This window comes from Myxine glutinosa, chromosome 2 (genome assembly GCF_964187855.1).
Source record: "Myxine glutinosa chromosome 2, kmMyxGlut1.1, whole genome shotgun sequence".
Taxonomy (NCBI): Eukaryota; Metazoa; Chordata; class Myxini; order Myxiniformes; family Myxinidae; genus Myxine; species Myxine glutinosa.
Genome location: NC_136262.1, coordinates 201,388,663 through 201,407,405, shown reverse-complemented (window position 1 = coordinate 201,407,405; position 18,743 = coordinate 201,388,663). Strand labels below are relative to the sequence as shown.

General features: G+C 48.5%; 1 protein-coding gene across 1 annotated transcript in view; it reads left to right on the top strand.

Moving 5' to 3' along the window:
* Nucleotides 1-1,211: 1,211 nt before the first annotated feature.
* The window catches only part of LOC137420931 (polyadenylate-binding protein-interacting protein 2B), a 44,942-nt gene continuing 27,410 nt past the window's right edge, over nt 1,212-18,743 (top strand). The window contains exon 1 of the mRNA XM_078772176.1: nt 1,212-1,734. The gene's annotated coding sequence lies outside the window, so the exon portion shown is untranslated. The remainder of the gene's footprint in view (nt 1,735-18,743) is intronic.

Below are 18,743 nucleotides of genomic sequence, written 5' to 3'. Positions count from 1 at the left end.
AGATCCTGTGTATAGGACTTATAGTTCAATCTGATACTACCTATAACTTCCTATAACAACCTATAACTTCAAAGGACTTGCAATGTCATGTATTATGTAATACAGTTATATCACAAATATAAAGACAATGGTTTTCAATTACCTTTGTTTGTTGCTTTTCTATAACCCTGAGCACTATTTTGAGGCCTTTATTGGATTCCTTGACCCAGAAAACATAGGATTAGCATCTTTAATTAAGTCTCTAGGTTGACTAGAAGCCGAGATCGCGCAAAATATGTATTTTATGGCGGCCATTTTCAAAATCCAAAATGGCGGCCATGCAGGTGTCTGTGCAAATGCCAACATTGATTTTCAGATTCTCCATGCTCTGAAGATTCCAAAAATGTACAGGTTTGCTAATCTACCAACATTTTGAACGAAATTATATTTGTTAACATAGTGAACCTGACTACATAAGAGATTCTCAGATCGGATCTTCACCAAAATCTCATCATTTCGTCCTGGTCAAATACCCAACCTCTCCACCAAGTTTCATCCGAATCTGTCCACAACCTTTTGAGACATCTTGTTCACAACACAAACAATTAAGGGTGAAAACAACCTCCACCTTTGGTGGTGGAGGTAACAAATGCATTAATTTTTATACCATCAGAAAATTCCTTAATTGTATGAATCTCACACTGGACAAATTTTCGTTTTTGGAAGTGCACATTTCGTCGTGTGCAAATGCACTTGGAAATAAACTTGGACAAGACATCTCGGGCTTCTTTCAATGACTCCTTGCTCAGGCAAAAGGCAGAACACGTGCGATCAAGGACTGAATATGGAACAAAGTTGTGTAAAAGTTTTTGGAAAACTTAAATACTCCGCGAGATAGAGCTTGACGTATATAAAAGTGTTCGTAGTTGGATAAAAAGGCTTCGTGAAACGACGTGACACCTTTTCCAGCAACGAAGCACCCGACATCTCCGTTCAAAAAGATCAGCGCACCCTCCCTGGAGATGGCTCCAGCGTTAGCCAATGGACGCGGCTTATGGCAGGCGAGCGGCGGATCGGGAGGCACGTTCAGTGATGTTTGTCCAAAAATAAACACGAGCCCTTTTAATACCCGATAATTACGTATTATACAGCGATGTTTACCACCCGGACTGTGCTCGAATCGTTAAAACTGCGATGACATTGAATGTTTAGGGGTAAAAACAAAAAAACCCGAACAACAAGCGATTACACATCCCGCCATCAGAGCGCCACGTTCCTTCCAGCGTAAACCTCTTGTGACGTGACCGCGAAGCGGCATTGCAGAGATCGGCTGCAGCTTCCCAGAGGGTTTAGGGTTTCCTGTTGGTCACGGCGCCCCCTGGCCGTCTTTGTCCGCCAACAGCTTTTGGGAAACGCGGGTTCGTCTATCTGCCGTGTCCTCGGCTTGTCTCGTCCCTACTTTCCCCAGCACGAGAAACCGCTATTTGTAGTATCGCACGACCAGACCCTGAGCCCCTCCCGCAACACCCTTCGCACAAACCGCGGCCGAGCGTGTGAGTGAGTGTTCCACTGAGTGTTCGCCGTCGGGCCCAGTCGGCTCTGGCGATCGTGCATCCATCCCGCTTATAACAGTCCCAGCCGAAGCGCCTCCTCCTGGCTTGATCCGCTATCCGAGTCTACTTTTGCACCTTCTGGGTCGATCCTCGTTACCTTCTACCTTTGTAGGTCTTCAAAACTCGATGTACTTTGAATCTTGTGTACCAGGTGTCGTGCTTTATGTTCTTGTTGTTTAGAAGACTCGGAATGAGGTCGGCACGTGCTGTCTTACTCCCGGTCGGATGGCCTCCTGCGCGTGTTGACCCCCCTCGTCGCCCCACGGTCTGATGCCCTCCTGCCCATGACCCTCCGCTCCCCCCTCCCCGTCGGATGGCCTCCCAACTTTGATGCTTCCATTTGCGTTATGCCCTCCGACACTTGATGCCCTCCCTCCTCATCCGATGCCCTCTTGCGATTGCTGCCCCCCCCCGTGACCTGTCGGATGCTATCAAATGCTCTCACACGTGCTACTCTCCCCCTGTCGGGTGCTGCCCCCACCCCATCGGATGCTCTCCCGCGCATGCTATGCTGTGTCCCCTATCAGATGCTCTCACACGTTTGCTGCCCCCCCCCCCCCACCGTCAATTGCTCTCACGTGCTTCCCCCCTGTCGGAAGCTCTCCCGCTCGTGCTGCCCCTCCCCGGTCGGAAGCTCTCCCGCGTGCTGCCCCCCACACCCTGTCGGAAGCTCTCCCACGCGTGCTGACCCCCCCCCCCTGTCGGAAGCTCTCCCACTCGTGCTGACCCCCCCCCCCTGTCGGAAGCTCTCCCACGCGTGCTGACCCCCCCCCCCCCTGTCGGAAGCTCTCCCACGTGTGCTGCCGCCCCTGTCGGAAGCTCTCCCGCGCGTGCTGCCTCCCCTGTCGGAAGCTCTCCCGCGCGTGCTGCCTCCCCTGTCGGAAGCTCTCCCGCGCGTGCTGCCTCCCCTGTCGGAAGCTCTCCCGCGCGTGCTGCCTCCCCTGTCGGAAGCTCTCCCGCGCGTGCTGCCTCCCCTGTCGGAAGCTCTCCCGCGCGTGCTGCCTCCCCTGTCGGAAGCTCTCCCGCGCGTGCTGCCTCCCCTGTCGGAAGCTCTCCCGCGCGTGCTGCCTCCCCTGTCGGAAGCTCTCCCGCGCGTGCTGCCTCCCCTGTCGGAAGCTCTCCCGCGCGTGCTGCCTCCCCTGTCGGAAGCTCTCCCGCGCGTGCTGCCTCCCCTGTCGGAAGCTCTCCCGCGCGTGCTGCCTCCCCTGTCGGAAGCTCTCCCGCGCGTGCTGCCTCCCCTGTCGGAAGCTCTCCCGCGCGTGCTGCCTCCCCTGTCGGAAGCTCTCCCGCGCGTGCTGCCTCCCCTGTCGGAAGCTCTCCCGCGCGTGCTGCCTCCCCTGTCGGAAGCTCTCCCGCGCGTGCTGCCTCCCCTGTCGGAAGCTCTCCCGCGCGTGCTGCCTCCCCTGTCGGAAGCTCTCCCGCGCGTGCTGCCTCCCCTGTCGGAAGCTCTCCCGCGCGTGCTGCCTCCCCTGTCGGAAGCTCTCCCGCGCGTGCTGCCTTCCCTGTCGGAAGCTCTCCCGCGCGTGCTGCCTCCCCTGTCGGAAGCTCTCCCGCGCGTGCTGCCTCCCCTGTCGGAAGCTCTCCCGCGCGTGCTGCCTCCCCTGTCGGAAGCTCTCCCGCGCGTGCTGCCTCCCCTGTCGGAAGCTCTCCCGCGCGTGCTGCCTCCCCTGTCGGAAGCTCTCCCGCGCGTGCTGCCTCCCCTGTCGGAAGCTCTCCCGCGCGTGCTGCCTCCCCTGTCGGAAGCTCTCCCGCGCGTGCTGCCTCCCCTGTCGGAAGCTCTCCCGCGCGTGCTGCCTCCCCTGTCGGAAGCTCTCCCGCGCGTGCTGCCTCCCCTGTCGGAAGCTCTCCCGCGCGTGCTGCCTCCCCTGTCGGAAGCTCTCCCGCGCGTGCTGCCTCCCCTGTCGGAAGCTCTCCCGCGCGTGCTGCCTCCCCTGTCGGAAGCTCTCCCGCGCGTGCTGCCTCCCCTGTCGGAAGCTCTCCCGCGCGTGCTGCCTCCCCTGTCGGAAGCTCTCCCGCGCGTGCTGCCTCCCCTGTCGGAAGCTCTCCCGCGCGTGCTGCCTCCCCTGTGGGAAGCTCTCCCGTGCGTGCTGCCCCCCCTGTCGGAAGCTATCCCACACGTGCTGACCCCCCCCCCCCTGTCGGAAGCTCTCCCACGCGTGCTGCCCCCCCCTGTCGGAAGCTGTCCCGCGCGTGCTGCCTCCCCTGTCGGAAGCGCTCCCGCGCGTGCGGCCCCCCCTGTCGGAAGCTCTCCCACGCGTGCTGCCCCCCCCTTGCCGGAAGCACTCCCACGCGTGCTGCCCCGCCTGTCGGAAGCACTCCCGCGCGTGCTGCCACCTCTGTCGGAAGCATTCCCGCGCGTGCTGCCCCCCCTGTCGGAAGCACTCCCACATGTGCTGCCCCCCCCCCCTGTCGGAAGCACTCCCGCACGTGCTGACCCCCCCCCCCTGTCGGATGCTCTCCTGCACATGCTGCCTCCCCTATCAGATGCTCTAACACGCGTGCTGCCCTCCCCGCCCCCCATCAGATGTTCTCACGTGCTGCCCCCCTGTCGGATGCTCTCCCTCACGTGCTGCCCTCCCTGACGGGTGCCTCCCCATCAAATGCTCTCCACCCCGACCCCTCGCCCCTGCCCACCACACATGCTCGCATCTTTTCCAGCTTCCCTCACAAACACTCAACCACCTGTCAGATGCCCTCCTATGTACGCACACAAAAGATGCTCTCACAATGCAGCCTCCCCAAACCCTGTCAGCCGCCGTCCCACACACGCTCACCCATATCGGGTGCTCTCTATGGCCATCTATGACTCTATGGCTCTACACTGCCACGCACGCTTGCCCCCTTCATCGAGGTCCCTTTTGTTATCGCTCTCCCCCTGCGTTGAGTCCCCTACACACATGTGACCCCACCTGTCCTCTCCTGTGCATGCTCACCCATCTGTCAGCATGCCCTTCCGTGTGTGCTGGCCCCCTTATCTGATGCTCTCCCATGCTTGCTGCCCCCCCCCTACTGGTGCTCATGATGCTCCCCCACACGTGCCTGCCCCACTCTCCGTTGCTCTCCCACTCATGCTGCTCTGCCCTACCTGATGCTCTCCCACACATGCTGCTCTCCCCTGCCTGATGCTCTCCCACACATGCTGGGGTCCCTCTCAGAAGTCCTCCCATGCACGCTCACCCATTCTTCGGATGCCCTCCCTCACGTGCTCCCCCATCCATTACATTCCCTCCCTCCTACGCGTGCTTGCCCACCTGTCAGATGCCCTCCCTCCCACACGTACTAGCTGACCTGTTGGATGCCCTCCCGTGTGTGCTCTCGCCCACCCGTCAGATATCATCACGCTTGCTCTCGCCCGTGTGTGCTCTCGCCCACCCATCAGATAGCCTCATGCTTGCTCTCGCCCGTGCGCCCTCGCCTGTGCGTCCTCGCCCTTCCGTCAGATATCCTCCCGCTTGTTCGCGCTCACCCATTGGATGCCCTCTCACCCAAGGCAGATGTTCTCTCACGTGCACTCCCCCACACACCGTCATATGCAGTCCCTCACCACCACGTTGGGTCCCCTCTCATGCATGCTTACCCCCTTCATCGAGTCTGCTCCATGCTTGTGACCTCCTCTCCCCCAGTTGGTTGGCAACCCACATGTAACGCTAACTATCCATAAAATGGCCTCCTACGTGTGGTGTCACCCCCCTTCGGATGCTGTCCCAGACACCCTCTCCCACCTTCCTTCAGATGCTCTCCAAAACCCACTTCAGCCCACCTGTCCCTCGTCAAGTGCCCACCCGCACGTGCATCCCCTCGCCCATCTCTATCCTTCTGGTTCCCTCTCCCCCCACATGTGGTGGTGGTGGTGGTGGTGGTGGTGTGTGTGTGTGTGTGTGTGTGTGTGTGTGTGTGTGTGTGTGTGTGTGTTTTCGAGTGTGTGTGTGTGTGTGTGTGTGTGTGTGTGTGTGTGTGTGTGTGTGTGTGTGTGTGTGTGTGTGTGTGTGTTTTCGAGTGTGTGTGTGTGTGTGTTTTCGAATGTGTGTGTGTGTGTGTGTGTTTTAGAGTGTGTGTGTGTGTGTGTGTGTGTGTGTGTGTGTGTGTGTGTGTGTGTGTGTGTGTGTGTGTGTGTGTGTGTGTGTGTGTGTGTGTGTGTGTGTGTGTGTGTGTGTGTGTTTTCGAGTGTGTGCGCGTGTTCGTGTGTTTCCACGTGCGTGCAACATTGCTCCATTCAAATTTAGATTTATCAAGTTTAAAAACACCGTTTTGTTTACCTACTCATATCAGTATCTATATGATACTAGCTGAGGTACCCGGCTTCGCCCGGGTTGAATAAGAATAAGACAAATTTTGATGAAAAGAACATGTATATTTTAGAGCAATATCACAGTACATTTCCTACATGACGTTTTGTCAATTTTCAATTTCTCAAAACCTCTGGGTATACAACATTTCTGGTTTTCTTACTTGGTGCCAAGATATAAAGATTGCTTGCTTTTCAAACCCTCGAGCAGCCCACGTACAGCTGGCCATGGGCAAACACTTGTTCTGTGAAGTTCAGGCCTACAACCTTCATTGATTGCCCCTGCGCCTTGTTGATGGACATAGCAAAACATAGCCTGATGGGGAATAGAATCCTCTTGAAGGAGAATGGAAGGTCAGGTGGAATAAGTGGTATCCTTGGAATGAATACTTTCTCTCCTCTGTATTGTCCTGAGAGGATTGCCTCTAGGACAATAAGTTGCCTCTAGGACATGCGGCATCATTTGCTGGATTGTCATTCGTGTTCCATTACACAGCTTTGGTGGATCAAGATTCCTTAGAAGCATGATTGGTGCTCCCACCTTGAGAATCAACCTGTGTGTTGGGAGTCCTTGAGGCTGAAGACTGTTGAGAAACTCAGTTGGGAAGTTTACTGCCTGATCTTCATCTGTCACTTTGTCAAGAGAATCATAATTTATTTCATGACCGGGAAGTTGGTGGAGGAGCAAATTGTTGATCTCTTGAACAGCATTGTTCTTGGGGGCCAAAATGGCTCTTTCGGCAAGCCATGATGAGTCCTGGAATTGGGTCTCCATATTGGGAAAGACCTTTTTGATCAAGTCATCTTTTGTTTCAACAAACTGTCCAAATGGTAGAATTATTTGTTCTGATGCATCTTGAGGGTACAGGCCATTGCCAACTTTCAAAAGCTGGCTTGAGAACACCCCTGCAGTGTTGTCACCACGAAGGTGGACTCTCATGTTGGTATTCAGGGTAAGTCTTTGCACATGTGGCCAGAGGAGATAAGAAGACTTGATACAGGCCTTGACTTGATCTGCTCTTGTGCCCCGTTGGATGACTGGGAGAGTCTGACGAAAGTCTCCAGCCAGAACAGTTGTCACACCACCCATGATTTTCTTGTTGTTGCGAATATCTTGGAGTGTTCTGTTCACTGCTTCGAATGCCTGCTTGTGGTTCATAGTAGCCTCATCCCAGATGATGATTTTGCACTGTTGAAGGATCTTGGCGTTTGCTGAATTCTTGCTCATGTTGCAGGTTGGGGTGTCTTGCTTGGTCAAATCCAAAGGCAGTTTGAAAGTTGAGTGTGCTGTCCTTCCTCCTTCAAGAAGTGTAGCTGCAATTCCACTTGAGGCCACAGCCAGAGCAATTTCCGAATTTTGACGAACCTTGGCCAGGATGATATTAATGAGGAATGTTTTTCCTGTCCCGCCAGGAGCATCGAGGAAGAATATCTTGCCAGCATCATCATCATCAACACTCTTCAGGATAGAAGTAAAGGCTTGCTGTTGGTCCTCAACCATTCTTGGGACATTCTGCTCTACAAATGTGGTCAGCTCTTCCATGTTGTAGTTTGTTTCCCTCAGAAGCCCCTGAGCCATTCCCTCAATACTGTTTTCTGGTTGGGGCATTCCACAATTTGCCATAGTGGTTCCATAGGCAATCAGGTGCTTCTCTAGCTCAATCAGGGCTTGATTGTAGATTGCACAGTTGAAATCAATATCCACACCAGGGTTCTGACGTCTGGCCAAGTGAAGAAAGTCTTCGGACATATTTCCTTTGTGGTCCTACCAGAGCTTCTCTGGATCCTGAATGTCACATGCTGCCAATATGATGGAAAACAGCTGCCATAGTTGTTTTGGTGCCTGTGAGACTGCTGCCTCATCCATGGCTTTTTTCCAATGTTCATCTTCTTCCAATAGACCATGGAGTCGGCAGGCATCGCGGAAGGTGGCACAATCTTGACCATTAACCCGTCGCAAATCTTTAAAGGATGTTGGACCTCTGACAGTGTGTAGGAGAAGGCGCAGAAAGAAACAGTCTCTGTTCTTTGGATGAACTGTGTAGACTCTGCCAATTGCGCTGCTGGCATAAACTCCAGGATAATTGTCTACTGGAATGTCCTTCTTCCTGCGATTCCACGTTTTATTCTCCCATGTGTAGCCTACAACCTTCATTGATTGCCCCTGCACCAGAAATATGTCTTGAAATATTCCTGAAATAGGTTGTTGACCTTTTGGCCTATGTTAACCTCAAAAATAATTGGTGGTTTAATTCATTGATCTGATATGCAAATCCTCTTCAAATTTCAAGTCAATTAGATGAAAATTGACGATTTTAGAAATTTGGCCCATATTGATATTTTCACCTTTAGACCTCAAAAATAATTGGTGGTTGAATTAGGTGACCCGATATGCAAATCCTATCCAAATTTCAAGTCAATTGGATGAAAATGTAGGATTTTAAAAACTTCACCTTAAGTTGTTGACCTTTGGCCTATGTTTACTTTTTGGCCTATGCTGACCTCAAAAAGAATTGGTGGTTCAATTTCAGTGACCTGATATGCAAATCCTCTTCACATTTCAAGTCAATCAGATGAAAGTTGAGGATTTTAGAAATTTGAAATTGTTGTTGACTTTTGGCCTATGTTGCTCTTTTGGCCTATGGTGATCTCAAAAATAGTTGTTGGTTGAATTCAGTTTGCTGATATGTAAATCCCATTCAAATTTCAAGTGAATCGGATGAAAATTGAGGATTTTAGAAACTAAAAAAAAGAGTGGTTGACCTTTGGCCTACGTTGACCTTTTGGCCTACGCCGATCTCAAAAATAGTTGGTGGTTTAATTCAGTAAGCCGATATGTAAATCCTATTCAAAGTTCAAGTCAATAGGATGAAAATTAAGGATTTTAGAATTGAGGCTGACGACTGTTGAGAAACTCAGTTGGGAGGTTTACTGCCTGATCTGCATGTCACTTTGTCAAGAGAATCTTAATTTCTTTCATGACCGGGCAGCGAACGTCATTATGTGCGACTTTACGTCACTCCTACGGACGTGAAAACATTTGTTTTCCTTAAAAATATATTTAAAATAAATAAAATAGTACATAAATTAACAATAAAAGAAGCTAAAAAACAATTTAAAATACAATAAAAAGCACATTAAAAATATATAAATATGTACGTACAGTATACTGTACGTACGCGCAACCGCTGATTCTCATTCAAAACAGAGGCGACGTACAGTATTCCTTTACTGTGTCTGTGTTAGCCATGGGTCCGAAGAAGGATAATGCCAGTGTTTCCAAGCGTAATGTGGTTACGATGGACGATAAGGTAAATCTGATTAAAAGGTATGGAAAAGGTGGAAAAGTGTCGGTGATAGCGCATAGACCTTATCGCGAATCGGAACCGCAATGCGTCATGGGATCGGAAAGGGGCAATAGCGCCGCCACAAACTACACCATGGAATTGCAGCTGGTGCGGTTTTTTAAACCATTGATATTAAAATAAAAAGTACCCTATAACCACCGGAATTTTATGCTGATTCCGAATCTGTGTCTAAAACTTTTCTCCGATGTGTAGTTCTTGAGTTATAAGCGGACATCCAGACAGACAGACACTCCTCCTTTATATATAGAGATGGAGATGTTTGCTGCAGAGTGATGGTGCATTGTTTTCGTCTTTGAAAGGATTCTTTGGGAGTCCAGTTGAGGCTGAAACAATTTATTTATTGTTAATTGTACCTTTTGGGCGCTGATCCACGGAAATGCCCTGTGGAGATGTCTCTCTGGAGTGATGATGCAATTTTGTTTATTGGTGCTTCTCCAATCCAACTTCATTCTTCCTCGTGAGTGGTTTGTGCATTCATTTTACCCAAGAGATGCAGCGGCTGTAAAAACATTTATATTTGGCCTTGCGTTTTGTTTTTTCCTCTTACTAGCTGCGTAACTTTAAAAAAAAACTTTTTCCTCCATTCTACTTCTTTCTCTCCATAGTACGTTGATGTACTTTTGTTCGTGCAGCCTGACGTTTATTCTGGCCATCAGCTTTGAAGTCTCCTTTTCGCATGTTTCATTTGAAATGACCATTATGTCCTGATGATGTCATTAAGGCAGAAACACTGCTGTCTAGGAATGATGATGTACACTTGTGAAAAATCTATGCGACCTTTGTACTTTCATTCATTTCGCTCTTGTGCATGGGCTGTGAAGTGCATTTCTTTGCCGTCTGTTTTTCTTTCTTTTTCCTAGTCCTCTTCTGTCTTTGCTGGATTTCTAACTGGCGTTTCTTACACGAGTCATTCAGCTTCAATGGCGTTTCTTACACAAAGTTTACTTATGTCCGCAACCGAAGGTGGATGGAGGTTATGTTTTCATCCCTGTCTGTCTGTTTGGCTGTTTGTTTGTTTGTTTATGAACAGTGTATCTCAAAAGGTTGTGGACGGATTCAAACGGAATTTGGTGACGGGTTGTGTATATGACGAGGCCAAAATGATTAGGTTTTGGTGAAGATCCAGATGTGGATCTTAGAATTTTGTGAATAATGGTGATTATTCACCATTGAGTGATTGGGCTAAAACCAATATATAGCACGATATTTCAAAATGTTATGGACTGATTCGGACGAAACTTGGTGGACGGCTTGAGTGCATGACGAGGAAGAATCATTTCGATTTTGGTGAAGCTCGGAATCCAGATACGAGAGGTTTTTTTAATTGTAAGTGATTCTTCACCACTTGGTGATAGGGTCAAAAACGATATATAGCACGATATTTCAAAACCTTGTGGACGACTTGTGACAAAACTAGGTGGATGAGTTGGGTAAGTAACAAGAATAAGCCAATTCGATTTTGGTTCCGGTCTGGGTCCAGATCCGCCGTATCGGTGGGATACAAAAAGTAAACTGTTCAGCCTGGTCAGGTATGCAGTCTACCGAGTGCCGTTGTTTGTGTTGACCATGTTTTCTCTTTCTGATGAAGCCACAATGTGAAAATGCAGTACAAGATTGCTTTTGAAACTGCATAAACTTGTGAAAGACCATGCAAGCATTGAACGCTGCCCATTTTGGGTTGTTTTCCTTGGTTATGCCCGATGGAAATTTGGCTTGTTCTTTTGCTCGCACTCTTGTGCTCTCTCTCTCTCTCTCTCTCTCTCTCTCTCTCTCTCTCTCTCTCTCTCTCTCTCTCTCTCTCTCTCTCGCTCTCGCTCTCTCTCTCTTTAGAAATAACAGTTGTTAAAACTAAAAAATTACATCAACACGTTAAATAAATATAGATTATATTGACACACATTGTTCAACAATTAATCCATGAAAAATAAAGACCTTCAATTTCACATATAACTATGGCCTTTAAAGTTGTAATTCAAATGAGACATTTCAACACTAAATCATGACATTGTACACCAGAGGGAGGAAAGGGGTAGGGAGGGGGCTGTTAGATGTAAATTTAAACTTTGTTACAGTGCTTAGCATTACTCGTGAAGACTTGCTACATGTGGAGACCTTTTGGTCAATACGATAGGTTAGATGGACTTAGGCCAAGCATATGTATGTTAAATTACATGTATAATCTATGGACTTGGCATTTGATATGTACTTGCGAAAGTGAACATTACATTGCTGAAATAACTTTCACCGGCACATTAAAAATTTGTCTAAATTCCTTTGACTGAGTATTTTTAGCTTCATTTTTACAGTGTCTGAGCCTTGTGGAAGAGCTGCAACACAAGTCATGCACACACATGCAACCAAGTCGGACATGGGACAACATTGGATGGTCATACATGTCAAGCCCTTTTTAGGATAACCTGTATACCAAAGCTTTCAAAGCTGCATTTCAGTGTTGAACCATATTTATTATTATTGATGTCAGATAATGCTGGTCTGGCAATCTCAGAATTGAATGAAATCCGCACAGAAATTCACAAAATAGGATTTTGCACCACTTTATGGAGAAGTTCACCTTATCAAAAGACTTATGAATGCTGTATGTTGTTAAATATGACAGCAAAATCTATAATTATTCCTAGTGGTCAAATACATCATCTAAGCAGTCATGTTTGTGAATGAGAAAAAAACATCATCATTCAATTGGATGATGCCGAAAGCAATTGTTGTACACCTAAAAGAAAGGACACCAAAACTTAAGGGAGTTCAAAAAGTACATACTTCAATGATGATTAGATCACTTAAATAATTTCCTCTACTGTTCCAAGAGTGAGTGTTGGCATGTCATGGATCCTAGTGCTGGTGCCTTTTTCCACTTCAATAACTCTAAGAGTATCCAGCAGTTTTTCTTTGTTCATGTCATTGCTTTTGTCAATCATCATTAGAGATCTCGCGAGATCTTGGAGACGGCGGCAGGGATTTTCGAAGCTCCACACGGTCTCCACGTTTTTCGAAGTTAAGTCTGTTCACAATTGTATTTTGTCGAAACTGTATTTATCTTTCGGTGTGTGAAGTTATTGTGTGCAACTTTGGTTGTTTCTCGGTGTTTATCTTTCATAAATTGATCGTCTGTTTGCCGTGTCGCGAGCAAGGCCTTGTACAGTGTGCACTGTACAACCTTGAGGCTTTGTTTTTCTCTCAGTGGTCCGTCGTTTGTGATCCAATAACTTTCGTTCTCTGTATTCCCAGTCTTTTCACCCATAGCCTACTTCCTTGTGTAAATCTCAACTCAAAAAAAAAACAAAAAACAAAAAAACATTTCCTTCTCTGTTCTCATTCGTTTATTCATTCTTATTCGTTCGTTCGTTCTTCGACCACGTGTTTCTCCCCCATTTCCCCAGATAGTTTTCACTCATTAACCTTCAATGTTTACACTTTCCCCTCAAGTTATGTATTCCGTCATATTTTATAACACCTTTTTCTTCTTCTTCTTTAAAAGGCTGCTTTCGACTTGCTCACCAAATCAATTCATCCCAAAAAAAATATCCATCTCCTATAGTGCCTTTTTTCTACATTCCCTAAACTCTCCTGCACTCCATCCTCCATCCAGCGTCCTTAAACGTATTTTTAACTCGAAGGTCACAAGAAACTCATTTTGCAATAAATGTTCGTTTCCCATAAATCGTACACTTTCAAAAATCCAATCTCACCCCTCCCCTCCAAATCTTCCCCATAACCCCTCCCCTCCAAATCTTCCCCATCACCCCTCCCCTCCAAATCTTCCCCATCACCCATCCCTTTCAAATCTCCCCCCTTGCCCCCTCCCTCCTAAACTACCCCCTCACCCCTCCCCGCCAAGACGCCCCCTCGCCCCTCCCCTCCTAGACTCCTGCCTCACCCCTCCCCTCCAAATCTCCCCCATATCCCATCCCTTTCAAATCCCTCCCCTTGTCCCTTCCCTCCCAAACTCCCCCCTCACCCCTCCCCTTCAAATCTCCCCACCCTCATTGCTTATCAATTTCCCCCCGCTCACTCCCCCTCCTCAAAGCGTCCTCCCCGCTTCTTCCCCCTTCAAACTCTCACCTCCATCTCCCCCAACCTTCTGCCTCGCTCTTCCCCCTCCTCAAATAACACCTCATTGTGGCTCACCCAATCACCATCAAACCTTTTGTCCGCCCCATCCTTCCCTTTCTCCGAGCTATTCTGAAATCTCTGACACACCTTCAACAGCTCTCCCTACCTCTTCCACCTCTTCCACATCTTACCCTACCCCTCCTCCCCCCTGTTCTGTATCTGATGCTCCCCCTTCCTCTTCATTAACGGTATGGACCTCAAACATCCGGGGCCTTCGTTCAAACTTAACTGATCTCTCCATACAGGTTGCTTCTGTCAAACCAGACGTGATCTGCTTAACAGAAACTTTCCTCCTTTATGATGTCTCTGATTCCATAGTATCTCTCCCGGGCTACTCCCTCCTCCGGTATGATAGACCTGAGCCTCGTCCTGGAGGCGGGGTTGCTATCTTTATCAAAAACTCTCTTCCTCACTCGCCCTGCACTGCACTCTCTCCACCTCACCCCCAGGAATACCTCTGGCTACGGCTTCCCCTTCGCTCCCACCTCTTGTTCATATGTGTGTTGTACCGTCCACCAAACAGTGATGACTCCATCTACATCTCGCTGTCTGATGATATGGACCAACTTCTATCTACTCATCCCAACTCTCTCTTCCTCATATGTGGTGATTTCAACTGTCATCATGCCAGTTGGCTGGGTGTGGGTACCTCTCTCACCAGCCATGGCTCCTCAGCAAAGGACTTCTGCGACTCACTGGGACTGACACAATCTGTCAATTTCCCGACCCGGATCTCAGTCAACGGAACATCTTCTCTTCTGGACTTGGTTATGACTAACTTCCCTGAAAATGTCTGCTGCTCTTCTTCTGCTCCGATCGGATCATCTGATCATGTCCTTGTTAAAGTGGACATCTCTCTGACCATCCTCAGGGAGCCTGCTCAGCGTCGACGAGTCTGGCATTTCACTCAGGCCAACTGGCACGGTCTTCAAGCAGCCATCAATCATCTGGACTGGTCTCCCATCTCTACCACCTCTGACATCAACTCATCCTGGGAATTCTTCCAAAGTAAATTGCTCTCTCTCATGCACAGATTTATCCCATCTCGTCTTCAGTTGTCATACCCTTCCTCCCGTCCATGGTACACGGAATCTTGTGGTGAGGCTGTTGCCCAGAAACAACTTGCCTTCGTCTCCTGGAAAGCAAATCCAACGGAAGGAAATCTCATTTCCTTTCACAAAGCCCGAAACAAGTGTGTGTCCACCCTCAGGAGAGCCAGGAAACAATATCTCTCCGTTCTCAAGACCGAACTCTCTTATCTGTCTCCCTCTTCCAAATCCTGGTGGCGTCTGGTCAAATCCGTTTCTGGTGTTTGTTCCCCCTCCATCCCCTCCCTTACCTCAAACGGCTACACAGCTGACTCCGCACGTGAAAAAGCTGAATGCCTCAACTCTGTGTTTGCCTCTAAATCTTGTGTCCCAAACCCATCCCTCTCTGTACCCACCATACCCAGTCGTACCCTGCTGCTCCTGGACTCCGTGTCCTTTCCCCCTGACAAGGTGGAAAAGTTTCTGTCAACCCTCGACTCTGATTCTGCAACTGGACCCGACGGCATCAGCCCACGGGTCCTAAAATCCTGCTCTGCTGCTCTATCTCACCCTCTCTCTGTTCTCTTCACCCTCTCTTTTGCTCAAGGTCAACTGCCATCTGCTTGGAAATCAGCCAACATCACCGCTTTGCACAAAAAAGGTGCAAAAACAGATCCTAGCAACTACAGACCAATCAGCCTTCTCCCAATTATCAGCAAAGTCATGGAATCCATCATTGCTTCTGATATGAAATCTTTCCTCTTCTCCAATGGCTTGATCTCTGATCATCAATTTGGTTTCAGACCAGGTCACTCTACTCTGGACATGCTGCTTCTGCTGTCTCAACAATGGATGGAGGTCCTCAATGCCAAACAGGAAATTAGAGCTGTCTCCCTCGACATATCACGTGCCTTCGACACGGTCTGGCACCCCGCTCTGCTCACCAAACTCTCCTCCTTTGGTATCCATGGAAATCTCCACGCATGGCTGGCGGACTTCCTCTCTAGTCGTCGTCAACGTGTGGCCCTGAATGGGTTTCTCTCATCTCCTCTTCCTGTTCAGGCTGGAGTTCCCCAAGGCAGTGTTCTGGGCCCCGTGCTTTTTCTGGTCTTCATCAATGATCTCTCTGACTCTCTCGAAAATCCTCTCTATCTCTTTGCTGATGACTCCACTCTCTGCCGCTCCATTCCTCTTCCCTCAGATCGGCAGTCTGCTGCCTCATCACTCTCTGAAGACCTGGACAAAATCACAGACTGGTCAAACAAGTGGAACATGTCTTTCAATCCTGACAAATCTCACACTCTTACTATGTCTCTCCGAAAAGATCGACTGGACAACCCTCCCATCTACTTTCTCAACAATCCTCTCCAAGAAGTTCTGTCGCTCAAGATTTTGGGTCTCACTATCTGCCATGATCTTTCTTGGGAAAACCACATTTCCAAGCTGGCCTCCAAAGCCAGTCGCCGACTGGGCATCCTCCGTCGTGCGAAGTCCTTCCTCGGCACACCTGAGCTCCTCACCACATACAAGGCTTTCATCCGCAGCTCAATGGAATACTGTTCTCCCCTATGGGCCGGTGCTCCTGCCTCACACCTAGCTCGGCTTCACGCTGTTGAAACCAAAGCTTTCAGAATTATTGGAATCTCCCGCGATGAAGCTATCTCTGAGGGCCTTTCACTCACTCACCGCAGGCAGGTAGGTGGTCTTTCTGTCTTCTACCGACTCCTCTCCGGCCTTGCACCCCCAGCTCTCTCTGTGCTCTGTCCCCCAAATATTCCTACAGGTCGCACAAGATCTGCCAGCAACCCTCTGATGGTTAAACTGCCGAAATCTCGGCTCTCCGCTCACCTTCACTCTTTCATTCCTCTTTTCTCCCGCCTCTGGAACAAACTCCCTCACTCCCTTCAATCCCACTCCTCCCTCCAGGTCTTTAAAACAGCTGTTCACCACCATCTCTTATCTTCCCCCATCCAAAACCTTGATCTTTTCTACCCCCGCTAATTCACCCCAGATTCACCTTGTTTGAAATTCCAACTTCTTTCCTGGAAGTCCTGGCAGTGTCCATATGTTTTATACCTCTCCCACTGCCCCCTTCCCACGCCCCCCCCCCCCCCCAAAGCCCTCGCCCTCTCTCAGATCTCTCGATGTCTCCATGTCTCTCGGTCCCTGCTCTCAAATGTTGTGTTTGTGTCCTTCCCCCTCTCTCCCCATCTTGTCTACCGCTCCCTATGTTATATGTTTTATGTGTCGGTTTGTCTTTCTGTGTGATTAATGTTCGCTCTTTCACGAGCCTCGATATTGTATACAAAAAAAAAAAAAAAAAAAAAAAAAAAAAAAAAAAAAAAAAAAAAAAAAAAAAAAAAAAAAAAAAAAAAAAAAAAAAAAAAAAAAAAAAAAAAAAAAAAAAAAAAAAAAAAAAAAAAAGGACCTGTCTTGCATCTTTCAACAACTGGATCCATGTTGGCCTTTGCTTGACTCTTTTATTAGCTCACCTGGACCGTAGTTCCGGGGAGCTTATGAAATGGCGCGTCGTCAGTCCGTAAAGGTTTGCAACTTCTTCTCCGAAACCGCTGATGGGATTGTGATCAAACTTGGCACAAATTATATTTGGTATGTTGCAACTCAAGTTTGTTCACAGCATGAAAAACTAGAACGACACTCTTCAACGTCATGAAAGTTGACCGATATGCCTCCACCTACATTATTACATCATCTATCTATAATTCCACTAATCTCTGTGTGTTTGTATGTGTGTATGTGTGTGTGTATGTTTGTCTGTGACCGCTGTTTCTCGACAACTACCGGTCCGATATACTTGAAACTTGCCAGGTATATTGCTGGGGACCCGAGGATGTGCCTTTTCAAGGTTTGAAATTAATCGGACAAGTAGTTACCGAGCTATGGCGATTTCTTTACCAAACACTGCAAGCCGTTCGCTTTGGACCAAACCATTGCATGTAAATAGAGGGGGGGGGGGTTCTGTGGTCGTTGCGAATGGACCAAACCATTCATGTAAATAGAGGGGGGGGGGGGGGTTCTGTGGTCGTTACTGCCACGTGGTTTCAAAGTTTTTTTTTGTTGTTGTTGTTTGCACGCATGTTTTTTTGCACCCACGTATGGGCACGCCCTAGGATGTTTACACACACACACCCCTACACAAATTTTTTTTTTTTTTTTTTTTTGGCAAGGAACGGGCACCCACGTACGGGCACGTCCTAGCTTATATATAGTACGGGCATGCCCTAGTTATAATAATTGTACCAAGTTTGATTTAAATCCATTCAGCTGTTCTCAAGTTAACACATTTTTACCTGACATGACCTCTGACATTTGACCTTGATGCCAAAATTAAATCAGTTCATGTTGACATCATCATACATATCTGTACCAAATTTGAATTAGATTTGGCGGTGCGGTCATACGTACATTTTGGCACTACTTCCGGATTTCTCCATACAGGTTGCTTCTGACAAACCAGACATAATCTGCTTAACAGCAATTTTCCTCCTTCAAGATGTCTCTGATTCCTTAATATCTCTGATTCCTTAATATCTCTTCCTGGTTACTCCCTCCTCCGGTATGATAGACCTGAGCCTTATCCTGGTAGTGGGGTTGCTATCTTTATCAAAATCTCTCCATTCGCTCTCCTTGCACTGCCCTCTCTCCACCCCACCCCCAGGAGTACCTCTGACCGGCTTCCTTTCCGCTCCCACCTTTTATTCATGTGTTTTGTACTCTCCTCCAAACAGTGATGACTCCATTTACATTTCGCTGTCTGACAACATGGACCAATTTCTATCCACTCATCCCAACTCTCTCTCTTCCTCATATATGGCGACTTCAACTGTCATGCTAGCTGGCTGGTTGTAGGTACCTCTCTCACTAGCCATGGCATCTCAGCAAAGGACTTCTGCGACTCATTGGGACTGACACAATCTGTCAATTTCCCGACCCGGATCTCAGTCAACGGAGCATCTTCTCTTCCAGACTTGGTTATGACAAACTTCCCCGCAAATGTCTGCTGCTCTTATTCTGCTCCAATCGGTTCTTCTGATCATGTGCTTGTTAAAGTGGATATCTCTGGCCATTCTCAGAGAGCCTCCTCAGCGTCGACAACTCTGGCATTTCACTCAGGCCGACTGGCACGGTCTGCAAGCAGCCATCAATCATCTGGACTGGTCTCCCATCTCTACTGCCTCTGACATCAACTCTTCCTGGGAATTCTTCCAAAGTAAATTGCTCTCTCTCATGCACAGATTTATCCCATCTCGTCTTCAGTTGTCGTACCCTTCCTCCCGTCCATGGTTGACGGAATCATGTGGTGAAGCAATTGCCCTGA